At 36.3% G+C, this 15,631-nt stretch overlaps 1 protein-coding gene across 4 annotated transcripts in view; it reads right to left on the reverse strand.

Moving 5' to 3' along the window:
• Positions 1-15,631, reverse strand: part of CDH18 (cadherin 18) — a 588,690-nt gene that overhangs the window by 464,455 nt on the left and 108,604 nt on the right. The gene's annotated exons all lie outside the window — the stretch shown is intronic.

Raw genomic sequence — 15,631 nt, forward strand, 5'->3', positions numbered from 1 at the left:
TAAACAGATTATTTGCACTGCCACACAAGATCATTTTGAGAATTTAAATTATAGTGAAAACAGCCCAATTAGAACTTCCAGTGAAGATGGAAGTTCTTGATACATACAGATAAAGCAGACAACTCTTTATAATGAACAGTTAGGGATATTAAAAATGGAGGGACTCTATTTTACAGGAAAATGAAATTGCTTAATAAAGTTTGTGCGGTGATCTCATATCCCTCTCTGACTGCTAGAGCACAAGCCTTCCCTATTTTAACATGACGATTTTAAGATAACTCATCACATTAAAACAAAGCATTTTATTGATTTATTGATTAAATGCAAGTCTATTAGAAAAAAATAAAGTAAAATTTCTGACATTCAGAATATACAGCTCAACAAATATCCAAAATACTTGTTCATAAGTAAATATCTTTAAAAAAAAAAGTTTCCTAATATAACATAACCACTAAACCAGTATTTCACAAAAATGGTTTGTAGTTTCTCATTTATTCCATGGCTGGTGTATAGGGATGAATTATACACATTATTCAAAAACATAATCAGGGAAAGGAAAAAAATATCCAGTATCCCTAGCAAAAGTTTTGTTGGAAGCAGAGTTTAAAATCTTATCAGAGCTTCTTCATAGGAAAGCATGGAACGATTATTTGGTTGTACCCATTATTCCAATAGTATTACAAACAGGAGAAAAGTGTTGAAGTTAAAGAGAAATGCTGGGCTTCCCTGGTGGCGCAGTGGTTGAGAGTCCGCCTGCCGATGCAGGGGACGCGGGTTCGAGCCCTGGTCTGGGAGGATCCCACATGCCGCGGAGCAACTGGGCCCGTGAGCCACAACTACTGAGCCTGCGCGTCTGGAGCCTGTGCTCTGCAATAAGAGAGGCTGCGATAATGAGAGGCCCGCGCACTGCGATGAGTGGCCCCCGCTTGCCGCAACTAGAGAAAGCCCTCGCACAGAAACGAAGACCCAACACAGCCAAAAAAAAAAAAGAAATGCAAAGATTTGCTTCTTGGAGTCCAAACTACCATGCTTTGGTGGTGAATAACTATCTTTGTACTAATTAATAAGGGATGATACAAAGAAAAGTATTATTCCTCTTTTGTCCCTATGGTGGCATTATCTACAAATGGCATTTCAAGCCTGATTCATGTTTTAAAGATGATGAACAAAATGAATGAGCTTGTTTACTTTTAGCATGGTCTTTGTTTTTCTCATTTATCCATTATCCTCACAAGTTGCAAAGCATAATTTGTTTCCCTAGGATCTGAAATAAATATACTTAGTGCACTGTATTTATATTGCATCTTACCATTCTACTTGGAAAACCATTAATCAAGAAAATGTTCATGAAATGTCAAAATTTCCAAATCTATAAATTCAGAAGCCCTTTCAATTTCCAATCATTAAAAGTCTGCATCTAATGCCTACAAATTATTTTCAAATATTCAGGAAAATAAAGACGGCTAGTTATCAACATAGCAAATGTGGCAAAAAAAAAAAACAAAAGATGAATCCAGTTGTAGGGCAAAAACATTAATTGCATTATTCCTTTGATTTTACTGTAGTTTTAAGTATTAAAAATATACTTTGAGGAAGAACACAATGAGATATCCCTACGTGTATGCCAGGATGTCTAAAATTAACAGGATTAACAACAGTAACTCTCGTACAATGATGTGGGAGTGTAAATTAGTACAACCACTTTGGAAAAGTATTTGGCTGTATTTGTTAGTGATAAACATATGCATATCCTATAGCACAGCATTCTCTTCCCTGTATATACCCAATAATAGGGAGCACACATGTTTTCCAGAAACCAGATACAAGGATATTCATTGTTTTGTTATTTGTAATAGTTAATAACTGGAAACAGCCCAAATGCCCTTGAAGAGTAGAATGAATAACTTGTGGTCTATTCAGACAATGGAATACTCTACAGCAATAAAGTGACTAAAATACTGATTCACTCAAAAAATGGATGGTTTTCCCAAAAGTAATATTGAGAAGCCAAACACAATGGAACAGTACTGTATGATTCTATTTATATAAAATACAACAGACAAAATTAATCTACATTGTTAAGAAGTCAGAAAAAAAGATGTTACATCTGAGGATTAGGAAGGGACTGTGAAGGTATACAAGGAAGGCTTCTGGAATGCAGGAAATATTCTGTTATATATGGGTGGTAGTTACCTGGGTATGCTCAATTATTGGTAGTTATTTGTCTGTATACTTACAGTTTGTGCAACCTTACCTGTGTATGTCATACTTCAATTAAAAATTTTAAAACACTTACTTTTTAAAACCCTGACTTGTTTCAATTTTAGTCCATGAATATATTTGTCTTTTGTTTTCTGGTATATATTCTGGGCTACGTGCCAGGAAATACTTCAAAAACTGAGGATCCAAAGGTGAATGAGCAGACAATCTTCTGACTGAAGTAGGGTTTACAGTCTAGTTGTAGATGAGAAAAAAAGACATGAGTAAACTAATAAATATTGTCATTGAAGAGTATGAGAAAATAGGCTGGTAGGATAGAGACTTACTTTAGGGAAGAGAGCATTGTTTTTAATAGGATGAGATTTACGCATGAAGCATAAAGAGGTACTGATAGAAAAATGTGAGAGAAGGACATTTCAGACAAAAGGAATAACAACATGTTCAAAGGTCCTGAGGAAGGCTTGGCATCTTTGAAGAAGGGAACGCATGAAAGAATAGCTTGGTGGGTAGAGGTGAGGATCAAACAGGAGAGAGAGGCTGGGTGAGATCAGGTAGGATTTTAGAGGCCATGGCAAGAACTTAGACTTTTATTATACACAAAACTGGGATTCACTGAAAAGTTTTGAAAGCAAAGAATAACATCTACTGATTTATATTTCTAAGACATTTCTGCTGGCTGGTATATGGTAAATGATTTGAGAAGGACATTTGCTGATGCAAACAGAGCAGAGGAAACCACTGTAGAAGAGATCATGCTGATGTGAACTAGTGTGGTGCCAGCAGAGATGAAAGCAGTAAACACATTTTAAATCTGTTATAGGGAGTGATGTGAAGAGCAAGGATGCGGAAGGTGTAATGAATCTCTCTCAGTTTTCTGATTTGTGTAAATGGTGGTATCATTTGCTGAGATGACTGAAGTAGGTTACATTTGAGCAGAGTAAATGGGTGGTGCAGTCCTGGGATGTTTTTTGAAAGATGAGAGTCACCAGAGCACACGCGTATGGGAATGATCCATTAGGAAGGAATAATTTGATGATGTAGCCAATTAAGGGGAGGAGTTGGGAGGGTCTGGGAAGGGAACCCTGAGAACAAGGTGTGGATAATAGCAAGGATGTTCCTTCATTATCATTTGAGAAGAGAAAAGGGATCGAAATATAGATACCAGTTCATGTACAGATTTGGTGGAGGCGACATGAGATAGGAACTGTCCCATTGATTTCACAAATTTTAGAACTGCAAGGTGAGGCAAGGCCATCAGCTGAGATCCAGGGTCAAGGGGGTATGGAGGCTGGTTGGTAGAGAGGCATGACAGATGGAAGAGGACAGGGGATACTCCCCTCTGATTCAGCTGCTACAAAGTCTGCTCTGGTGGGCAAGTCTGTGAACTTGTATGATGTCAGTTTACTCTTATACAAAACGAAGTTAATAATACCTGCCCAACCTCCAGAGCTTCCAGAAAAGACTTCCATTTAACATGGCTAACTATGCACGTATAAATAAGTTATAAATGATAAATTATACAGTAAATTGAAATACATCAAGAGTTAAAATCTGAGTTCAAAGGATATATTAGATAATTTCTCTGAAATTTCACTGTATCAAGTCTCTATAAAAATTACATTAAATTTATTTTTTTGGCCATTGAAATGTATTTTGCCAAAATGTGCTTTTATAAAATTGTTATTTTCTTATCTAATAATTTCTCCAATACATTAGAGAAAATACTGGTATTAGATGAAAAATTAATATGCAGAAAAGTAAACTGAGGAATTTGCAGGAGAAATGTGTACTATGAAAAACATCTGAAGGTCAGGCTCTGAGTTGAGTAGATAGAGCAGAGATCAATAACAATTAAACACAATCTGATTTGAAGCAATTGTTATTTTAAATACTTCATGTCTTAGAAAATAAAGTTTTTACAAAGTATGTTTTGTAAATAAATTAGAGACATAAACATGTATTAGCTAAGAATAAACTATTCTTGTAATGTTTACTGATTAGAACAATCTAGCTTTTTCACTGAGTTAATGTGTTGCTTTTTCATTTTAAATGTTTGGCATTTCCTTTAGCAAAAGAATGGATATCATTTCCAGGATGCTGACAGAGTGTCCTAGTTTACTTCTTTCTGAAAGCCACAATTTTACCCTCAGAAGAGTCAGCACATCCAGGGTTCTAATACCAAATTTGTGTTAAAAATACCTTTTTGCATACACCTGAAATCCTCCTTAGCACTGGTCTGGAAATGGAGTGAGATGCTTTCTGAGAGAAACCAGCTATTCCTAACTGTTACATATCTCCAGAGTCACACACAAGCCATCTTTGAAGTCGGTGAGTGCATTTCATCTAAAAGGGTGATTCATGCCTTGACAATTTCAAACCAGGGATATTCATGTACTGTTGAGTCTTGTCATTTCATAAGTTTTTCCTTTTATTACCAAGTGAGTACTAAATGGCTCAAAGTAAATTTTTCTTAATGAAACTTGCCCAAATTCTGTTCAAAAACTCTGAAACAAATGATTTTAAGTTTTACTTTACATAATGTATTCAATAAATCTAGGAAGAATGGTCTTCGGATATCACAGACAATGTAAAATATCACAGATTTTGGCAATCTATGTTATTATAGAAAAAAGAGTTCAAAAAAACATTCTCTGCAATAATATTTTATATATTACATATTGTATATATATATATTATTCTGTGTGTATATATATACATATACATAATTTTTATATTCTAAAATTTGTCATTTCAGCACTTTACAGTACAGAGTGAGCACAGCAGTCAAGCAATCTTCATGACCTTTAAACTGTCTTGAAGAAGGGCCAACTCAGGTGATGACTGTCATCAGAAACATTTCAGGGAAGGAGTGTGGACTGAGTCTGTAGTATTGGAGGGTTTCAGAAAAAAAGATGGTATAATATTCAGGTATGTTCTTAGGAGTCACATAAGGTGACTTTGGAGGAAGAGGTGACTGAGAACTGGAGGGGACTGAGGAGACTACAACACCTGGTAGAATCAAGAATGACAGAGGGAAGAAGTAGGATGTTTAGAAATCTAATAATAATAATAATAGTTGAAAATAGGAAAACCGAAGAAGGAGCTGCTGTGGTCTGGATTATGTACCTCCAAAATTCTTATGTTGAAGCCCCAACACTTTATGTGATAGTATTTAGAGATGGGGCCCTTGGAAGGTAATTTGCTTTAATTGAGCTCATGAGGGTGGGGACCTTATGATGGGAATAGGGCCCTTGTAAGAAGAGACACCAGAGAGAGCTTGCAGGCTAGCTTGCACGTGCTCTCTTCCTTTCTCTCTCTCCATCCCTCCCTCCCTGCCTGCCTCCCTCCCTCTCTCCCTCCCTGGCACAGTGAGGATACATCCAGAAAGTGTCTGTCTGCAAGCCAGGAAGGGAAAAGCAAGCATTCACCAGGGAACTGAATTGGCTAGTACCTTGATCTTGGACTTCCTAGCCTCTAAAACTGTGAGAAATAAATTCCTGTTGTTTAAGCTACACGGTCCATGAATTTTGTTATGATTGCCTGAGTTAATTAATACAGAAACAAATACAAATTAGGAGGAACAAGACTGAAGATTGACAAAAGAGATGCAATGGGACAGGGGAAAAAAGCAGAGCTGAAACAAGAGAAGAGATAAACAATAAAGACCAGGAAGCAACAGATTGATAGATTGATTTGTAGAGCTTTTAACGATCTAATATTAAGTAAAAATGTGTTGTACAGTAAAATAAATAATATTCTCTTAAAAAAGTTGAAAAAATCTGTGTGTACATATCACAATATATTTATCTATTGTATACGCATATATATGTTTACATATGTATGTCAATGCGTAGGTTTTATAGGTGTATAGAGGAAGGTATACATGGAGAAAGAATTATAATTTTTGGACATTTCATCTGAGTCAGGATTGAAGAAAGCAAAATGGAGGTTATAAATCTTTGTCATTTGACTGGTTATACTGAGTACCTACCACTTAAGGAATTAATAGAATGAATACAGTAAGTTAGAAAAACAAAACATATAAAAGGAAAAGAAAATGTCACTTGATGATGGGACAGGGACAGACACGTGACTTAGAGTAGGTCCTTCCTCTGGGGGCCCAGCCAGGGCCTTTGGGAGCAGATCAGGGCACCGGGGTCCAGCATATGGAAGCTCAGATGGACAATCTGTTCCAGTGCCTCCAGTATCATCAACTGGCCAGATCAGGGCAGACTGGTATGCCATCCTCATCCGGGTTCTCCTGTCCTGCTTTGCCTCCTGTACCCAAAGTGGTCCTACGGCCACTCTTAGAACCACGTGCCGAATAGGGCTTTTGTAACTAGGTGTGAGCGAACGATGTGCCTGGACATTTTAAAGACTGAAATAAAATTGTAATTAGCCAAATATTATTAGGTGATTTGCTTTACTTAGTTTGTTTTTTTAAGTATTTAAAATTTGCTCAACATTTTTCTATAAACATTTTTATAACTGTTATGCATTAAACAAGAGAAAGAGCCATTCAAACTGGGAGGAAAAATCATTTTTTCCCAATATAATAGTTCTGAGAAGGGTAAGCAACATTTTACTTAAAAAGTGGCTAGGGGGCTTCCCTGGTGGCGCAGTGGTTGGGAGTCTGCCTGTCAATGCAGGGGACACGGGTTCGAGCCCTGGTCTGGGAGGATCCCGCATGCCGCGGAGCAACTAGGCCCGTGAACCACAATTACTGAGCCTGCGCGTCTGGAGCCTGTGCTCCGCAACAAGAGAGGCCGTGATACTGAGAGGCCCGCGCACCGCGATGAAGAGTGGCCCCCACTTGCCGCAAATAGAGAAAGCCCTTGCACAGAAACGAAGACCCAACACAGTCATAAATTAAAAAAAAAAAAAAAAAAAAAAAAGTGGCTAGATCAGTGGAAGAACACAGGTTTCTATTTCTCATTTCAAATCCACCTTTGTCAATTATACCAGGTCCTATCTTTTACCCTCTCAGCTAATCATAATTAACTTTGCCTTTTTTTTTAATTGCTGGAAAGTTGATAAATATTCCCCACACTGCAAAAGTAAAAAAGGGGAGAGAGTCATTTGTTTATTTTGCTGTACATTCTATACTTTGCGCATTAATGTTTACATTGACATTAATGCAAAAATACAGTAAAATATAGAACGTACAAAACTTTTTAAACTATATTTGGACACAGGAACCCGAAGTCCAATAAGCTCATATAAATAGAAGCACAATATACTTACTGGGGACAAGAAAGTATACATTAGGTTGGATACATTATTTTCTTTCATTAGGAAGTATTTTAGCTTTTACATTCCTTTTGGGAAACATCCTTCAGGTTTGATATCAGGAGTTCTTCATCAATTTAATGATCAATTTAATTTCATCAACAATATAATAATCTCAGGCTAATGGTATAACTATTACATATTCAATAATATTCTATATATTTATTCTCAGAAAATTTGCATGATGGGTCATCTATAAAAGGCAGAACTTAATATACCTCCTCATGCTAGCTGCATTCATTTCCTATTGGTACTATAACAAAATACCACAAACTTATTGGCTTCCAACAACACAAAGTTATTATCTTACAGCTCTGTAGGTCAGAAGTCTGAGATAAGCCACAACCCAGATAAAATTAAGGTGTCAACATGGCCACATTCCTTTCCAGAGGCTCTAGGGGAGAATCCTTGCCTTTTCCAGTTTCTAGAAGCTTCCCAAAGCACTTGGTACTTGGCCCTCTTTCTCCACATTCCAACCCAGCGACATCAGATTGAGTCCTTTTCACATGCCGTCATTCTGACCTCCTCTCTGCCTACTTCTTCGACTTTTAAATCCCCTTGGGATTACAGTGGGCCTACCTGATCCTGATAACTCAAGATCATCTCCCTATTTTAGGGTAGCTTAATTTAATTAGCCACCTTAATTCCATCTGTACACTTCATCCTCCTTTGCCATGTCACAACATATCCACAGATTCCAGGAATTAGGACCTGGACGTCTTTGGGGACCATTGTTCTGTCCATCACGTTAGCCTTCAGTGTCGTCACACACGGCACTTACACATTATTTAAACTGTTCACAGTATTGTAACTTCTTTTATAAAACTGTTTCAGAAGTCACATCACTTAATTTACCTGAGATCATAAACATTTTAAGTAGAGCTCAGTTGATAAAGTGCTAGTTAATCTAAACAGACAACTATCAGTTAGATTAAGAAACAGAATGTGATCCTAAAGTCACACGTGTGTGTGTGTGTGTCTTGGAATAGTTGTATGAAATAATGCTTTAATTGGTGCCAGCATCGCTGATATAATCCACTAATACAGTCATCTTGCATTTTTGCTTAAAGATCAGTTTTGCAACATTATAGTCACCTCATACTTGGCTGCTGAAACCGTAGATTTACATCTTGGTTCCTAATATATTTTTCCCACACTTCAAAGGCTGGACATAAATCACTAGTAGGATGGCAAAGTAAAAATATACAGTTTCTTAATTGGAATATTTGGCTACAGGACACCCTTCATATCTATTCTTCTTCTATTGTAATTTAGAATAATTTGGGGTTGGCAAGAAGCAAAATTTTTAGTTATCAGTAAATGAGATACATTTTATGTTGTAAATTTATCAGGTCTGCAAGGCAGTCACTGTAATATCAAAATTTAGGTAAGGCTAATAGAACTATTAGGAGACAAGGACTATATTGATGAATAAAATCCACAAATGATTAAACCAATGATTTTGTGTCAATATTTGCTTTTAGGACATCAAGAAACTTTACAGTTGTTTCTAACATCAGGCTCACATCAAATCTAAAAGGACTATTATAAATAAATAACTTTGAAAAAAGTAAACAGCTATAATGAATGAGGTCCTTCAAAGATGAACATTTTTTTTAAAAAATTAAGGAAATGAATTCTTTATACCTAAAATGAAATTACCCAAATGAAAATGTTAGATATGTGTCTATGTGTGTTTGGGAGTTTACATTTCAATAATTCAAAACGTTTTTCAAGACAGTCTCTTCCTTGAAGTACATCTTCCCCTGGCTTTCAAGACCCTTTACTCATGGGGTTCTCTTCCTTCCTCTCCAGCTACTGTTTCTCAAATACTTGTATTGGTTTTTCTTCATTTTCCCAACCTACAGGTGTTGGGCTGCTCTACGTCCTGGTCTGTGTGTTTTTCATGTTTTCATTCACGTTTAGTCTCTTCACTTTAAATACAGTCAATGGAGACACGGCTCTTGATTTCCTACCTGATCAGACAGCTCTTCTCTGAACTCCACACCTGTGTATTCAAATGACTCCATGTCATCCGCACTCGGGCATTACAATCTAAAAAATGTACAAAACTCAGCTCTTCCTATCTCCTGCCTGCCCTCCTTCCCCCACCAAAATCTGTTCTGCCCAATTCTTTCCCATCTTAGGAGATGACAACTCCAGCCTCCTTGTTGCTCAGGATACAGCAAAAACCAAATCTACCCTTTACCTTCACTGTCCCCCCTGCCCCATTCCTATGTCTTATACAATATCAAGTCCTGTCAGCTTTAATTTCAAGGTAATATGGAATCGAACCTCTCCTCTCAACCTCTACTGCTTTCACTCTGCTGCAAGTCACCATATCTCTCCTCCAAATGCCTGAAATAGCTCTGCAATGGGCCTGTTTCTGTCCTGGCTGCCCTGCAGTCTGACTCCAGCACGGCGGCCAGAGTTTCTTGTTGAAACACATCTGATTAGTGACCTTAATTCCATCTTCACTCTTAATCCTCCTTTGCCATGTAATGTAACAAAGATATCAGATCATGTTACTTCTCTGCTCAGTGCAACCCCAGATCTCCTAGGAAAAATCCAAGGTACTTAGACTAATCTATAGGATCTATGTGTGATTTGGCTTCCATTATCTCTTAATAATATCCCCTCCTCTGCTCCATTTCTGTCACTTCCCTCCAGTTATGCTGACTTTCTTGCTATTCTTCCAATCAGCCAGGCAGGTTCCTGCCCCAAGACTTTTGTTCTTGCTTTTCACCCTCCCTAGAATATGGTTTATCAATATCAAATTATTCATATCCATACTTCTTCTTCTAAGGCTTTATTCAAAGTCATCTTCTCAGTAAGGGAGGGATTCCTAGCTATTTATAGCTAAAATATCAAACCTCCACCTATCTCTTCAAAACTTTTATTTCCCATTCCACTTTCCTTTCCCTCCTTAACAATGATCATGTTCTATAAGCAATATAAAATTTTATTTCCCTTGTTTACCATCTCTCTTCTCAAAGAGAATGCAATCTCCACAAGTGAATTTAATATAGTAAAGATAGAATCTAACATTTAATTTGGCTTTATTTTTGTTTTAAAAATATGACAAATCTTCAAAAAGTAGAATTCCAATCATCCGAATTGAAAATCCTACTGAATAGTCTTTCAGAACTGGTTTACTTTTCAATCAGTACCATAAGGCTTTCTCAACTATGGCTAAGTTAAACTGCATCAATCAACCAATAAGCAGGTTCTCCAAAAAAGCAGCAAAATTGCATAAAACCAAAATAGTCTTTGTTTATATTTTTATGGCTCATTTAAATTATATCACACATTGCAGCTGGAAGGTACTAATTATACATATTTCTAAAATATACATAACATAAAAAATACAGAAAAATTCAAGGGATACACATTTTACACAATATCCAACTAAACTGATTTTCTCTTGAAATCTTTTTAAAAATCAGGATGTACATAAAATTTTGTATCGAGTTTAATATATGAATTTCCATAAACAGATCATTTAGATTAATTCAAATTCTTAAATTAATTTTAACTTCTTGAGGGATTTCTTCATTTTGGGATACTTTGGTTCATTTCCTAGTGATTTACTCCCAGGAGTTTCATGTAAGAGAAACTGCCTTTTCCTTTTTCTGACAATGAATTGCAAATTGTTTTTCAAAACTGTTGTATTAATTTTCACTTCCACAAGGAATAACTATAAATAAGAGTTTTATCACGTTTGCCAGCATTAGTTTCAAAAGTTATTTGTAATATGATGATTCGATAGGTTAAAACTGCATCCTATCTTCTTTTAAATCCCATTGATAACTGAGAGTTTAACCTAGATAGATATTTTTATTTAAAATACTTTCGGCATCAGTAGACTGACTCAAAATAATTGGATCAAGTGAAATTGCCAGTCACATGGATTGTACATAGTTACATATAAGTCATATATTGACCCTAATGGCCTAAATATAATGACAATAAATATCTGTTTGAAGATCCTTACGATCACCTATACATAAAACGAAATGGAAATGAGAGTTGAATTCCTCTTTTCAGTGGAGGCATCTGCAAAACCCAAATTCATTTTAATGCCAACTCATCTATCATATTCCATGCAGTGTGAGTAAAATATTGAATAAGACAGTCCTGAGGAGCTCAGATAAGTGAAATATTTGCTTTTCAAATATTTCAGTCAAATACTTTTAGCGATCAAACTTTGTTCATTTTATTCTCACATTACCAAGAAGTTTCCTAACTTGATGTAGCTGAGCAGTGTAGAAGTTTACATATCAGAATATTTTCTGGTATCTACAGAAGCAACACCTGGACATGTCAGGGTACACGAGACCTCTTCTACCTGCTCTGACATTTTCAAGCCGTCCACTTATTTCCCTGGCAACCTGCTCTTGGAGCATGTAGGGCACTTAAAAGTCAAAACACTATCAGCAGTGATAGTGATGCTAAATTACTTAGTTTGTGTTGGCCTTCTCTTTATTCTTCACTTAAAAAATATTTAATAGGGCATTATTCAAACGAATGATACTACATCTATGCAATAATATGCAATAGTCACATCGTATTAACTCTCAGTATGGCAGGGGCATCAACCAATCTGAAATTCTCCTAACCTAATGAGACAAGGAGAGCTGTAAACACATGCATATGCCTAACACTGAACTAGATTTAAATATCAGGTCTGTGCATAATGGTGTTCTTGTTAAATACTTATGAATTCTCTATATACTCACATGGAAGAGAACAGGCTCTAAAGTTAGCTGGGTATTATATCAACTTGTGTTTCTTTTATCTAAACACATACTTGTGTACATACGCTTATATGAATGCATGCATCTCAATATAACTACTTTTTAAACTTTAGATCTATATTAATTTCATAATTACATGCAGACATCAATCTATTCATTTAAAAACCACTTAAAAATATATACCAAACTGGTAATAATGGTATTGCTGAAGAGTGAATTTCAAGGTGCATTCTATGTTTTACATTTCTGTATTTTTTTAACAAATTATAAATGTAGATAATATGGGGAAGGATGGAAATAAGAGAGGAAATTAGGTCTAATACAAATCACATATTTCAAAATGAAGATGTTCTATTTCATCCATGAAAAAAACATTTTAAGAGCTAATACTGCCATTTCTTACAGATGACTTTTAACTACTCTAGAATAGCTAGAAGATTTAGCATGCTGAGTCAATTCTCAACAAATACATCACTGAAGAAATTGAAGCTATAATAATTTACCAACATTGATGTACATCTTTATAAATTATAACCCATTTTGATACCTTGTATTATTTGGTTCTCATGCCTATTCTTTTTTTTTTTTTTTTATAAATTTATTTATTTATTTATATATATATATTTTTTTTTTTTTTTGGCTGTGTTGGGTCTTCGTTTCTGTGCGAGGGCTTTCTCTAGTTGCGGCAAGCGGGGGCCACTCTTCATCGCGGTGCGCGGGCCTCTCACTATCGCGGCCTCTCTTGTTGCGGAGCACAGGCTCCAGACGCGCAGGCTCAGTGGTTGTGGCTCACGGGCTTAGTCGCTCCGCGGCATGTGGGATCTTCCCAGACCAGGGCTCGAACCCGTGTCCCCTGCATTGGCAGGCAGATTCTCAACCACTGCGCCACCAGGGAAGCCCCTCATGCCTATTCTTATCCCCTTTTGCAGATGAGGAAAAATGGCCTATATATAGGTGACATGTGACACAAGTAATCTATGCCAGGATCCAAGTTCTGCCATGTCTTCAAATCATTATGCTTGTTTTTTTTGGATTTTTTTGTTTTTTGTTTTTCCCATTGTGCTATATACACCGCCAGTTAAGAACTATGCTTTTCAAACCAGAACGCTTTCTTTTACTTCTGGATCTCTGAACATTATAAACTACTCCAAGCACATGGAATTACTAGAGTGAATACCCCCTCCTGACACACCAAACATATACGTACTCAAAATATTGAAAGCAATTGTAGAGTACAGAGCATCAGTATCTTTCATTTACTATCTGTATTAAAGGCTCTTCTAAAAAAAGTAAATTCAAGTGAAATGTTTCTTCAGACTCAACATCTACATTTTCCTTTTCACAGTTTTTATTTCCTCTTGTTCCCACAAATGTTAGCATATGATAATACATCCTAGATTCTCAGTGCACAGAAAAAAAAAAATATAATACTGATAAGCTCTTCCACAGTTTTCTGTTGGGACCCAATGAAACACTTACAAGTTGAAATTCATTCAAAGCAAGAGAAGAGGGATCTTTGTAGAACACCCAAACTGAACTATACATGGACAGTTCCAATGGAAGAGGAGGGCAGTTTTGTCCCCCAGGGAATAGTTAACAACATCTTGAGATATTTTTGGTTGTCACAATTTGGGGGTGCTGCTACTAGTATCTAGTGGGTAGAAAACAGAGATGTTGCTAGGCAGCCTACAATACACAGGAAAGCCCTCCCACCTGAGAATTATATAGCCCAAAATATCAATAGCACCAAGGTTAAGAAGCTCTGATCTAGAATATAGTTCTATAGACATGTGTAATGCAACAAGGAAGGCATATAATTAAGCAAATTAGGGAGTCGAAAGTCCTCTACTTGTTTTAAAAAAGCAAAAGGACATCTTATACACGCTCTAACTGAAATCTCTCAGTCTCTTTCTCTCACTTTTTGCCCAACCACACTGCATCAGATACACGCACTTGAGAACAGGTTGCATGTATAGAAGGTATAATTCAGTCAAATACAGGAGAAGTGGGGCACACAAACTTGTGAACGTGCGGTTTGCATTTAACAGACCACAAAAATCAACAAAAAGCGTAATAATGATGTTTATATAAGTCAAATGAAAAAAAAGTATCTTATATTTACTATATATAGCACCCTTCATCTAAAGAATTTACAGACTTGGACTAAGTGACGCATTCATTCTCATGCTTCCACTATATCCATCCAAATAGCACATCAGAACGAATAGTAATTTCCAGTTTGCTTTATGTACAGACTTTGATCAAGCACTGGTGGCTATCAACCATGCCTGCAACTGCTATAGCTAATTACTTTCAACATTCACTGGATAGCGTTACAGCTAGAGTTTCCTGTCACTTACCTTCATTCTACTATTATATTCCCCTTTGCTACTGGGTTATCTTTAAGTGGGCATTTCTGGTGCATCTAAAAAAGCAAATCCTCATTTTCTACCTCCCATTGTTGTCAAAATAGAAAATCTAACTTGACCATTGGTATCATTTTATGTTTTCCTCTCCTTAAGTTAGCTACTCTGTGAGAAAGCACCATCACCACGGTTTATAGCATACTCTCCTCTAACAAGGCCCATTAAATGAACGCCTTGCTAAGTGAAGAAATGGGTTGATCTACACTAGGTTAATTTATTATCAGGAAGTCTGAAATTTAACATATAACAGGAGGCTTGAAAGAAACAAATGATGATTGGTTCTCGGACCAGAGTGTTAAAACTATAGAACTAATTCTCTACTAGTATCACATCCTGTCTCCCTTCTCCCACATCCAACAAGATACATACGAGATCTAGTCTGGACCTCTAACTCTTGGTTTAGAATTAAATATTTTCTCCGATAAGACAAGACCACTGAAACAGAAGCAGACAATTACTGCATAAGGAAAGCCCCCTGCTTTGAAAAATCTGTGGGTGATCCCAGAGTGGAAAATAAAGGTTCCAAAACACAGTCAGAGCCTGTAGGTTTTTTGTTTTTTGTTTTTTTTTTGGCTGCATAATAAGATCTTTCTCTGATCTGTCTTTCTCAGCTTGAAGCAGTGATGCCATCACCTGAGCAAACCAAAGACCATAATAATTTTAGCTAAGATTTTCATTTTAGTATTTCTTCATTTTTAGCAGGGAAACAGCAAGGAGCATGTACTCTTTTTGATTAATCTGAAAGTTCTTTAAATACAGCAGGCATGGATATAAGGAAATACTTTAATAATTAGGGAATACAATTTTATTTTTCACCTGTTACATGACAGATTTTCCTAGTTCCACATCTGTACACACCACACATACACACACACACACACAAACATGCATAAGGCATAATTTTATCTTGTTTTTAAGACATGAAAATTAAGACAAAAT

This window comes from Balaenoptera musculus, chromosome 3, assembly GCF_009873245.2.
Source record: "Balaenoptera musculus isolate JJ_BM4_2016_0621 chromosome 3, mBalMus1.pri.v3, whole genome shotgun sequence".
Taxonomy (NCBI): Eukaryota; Metazoa; Chordata; class Mammalia; order Artiodactyla; family Balaenopteridae; genus Balaenoptera; species Balaenoptera musculus.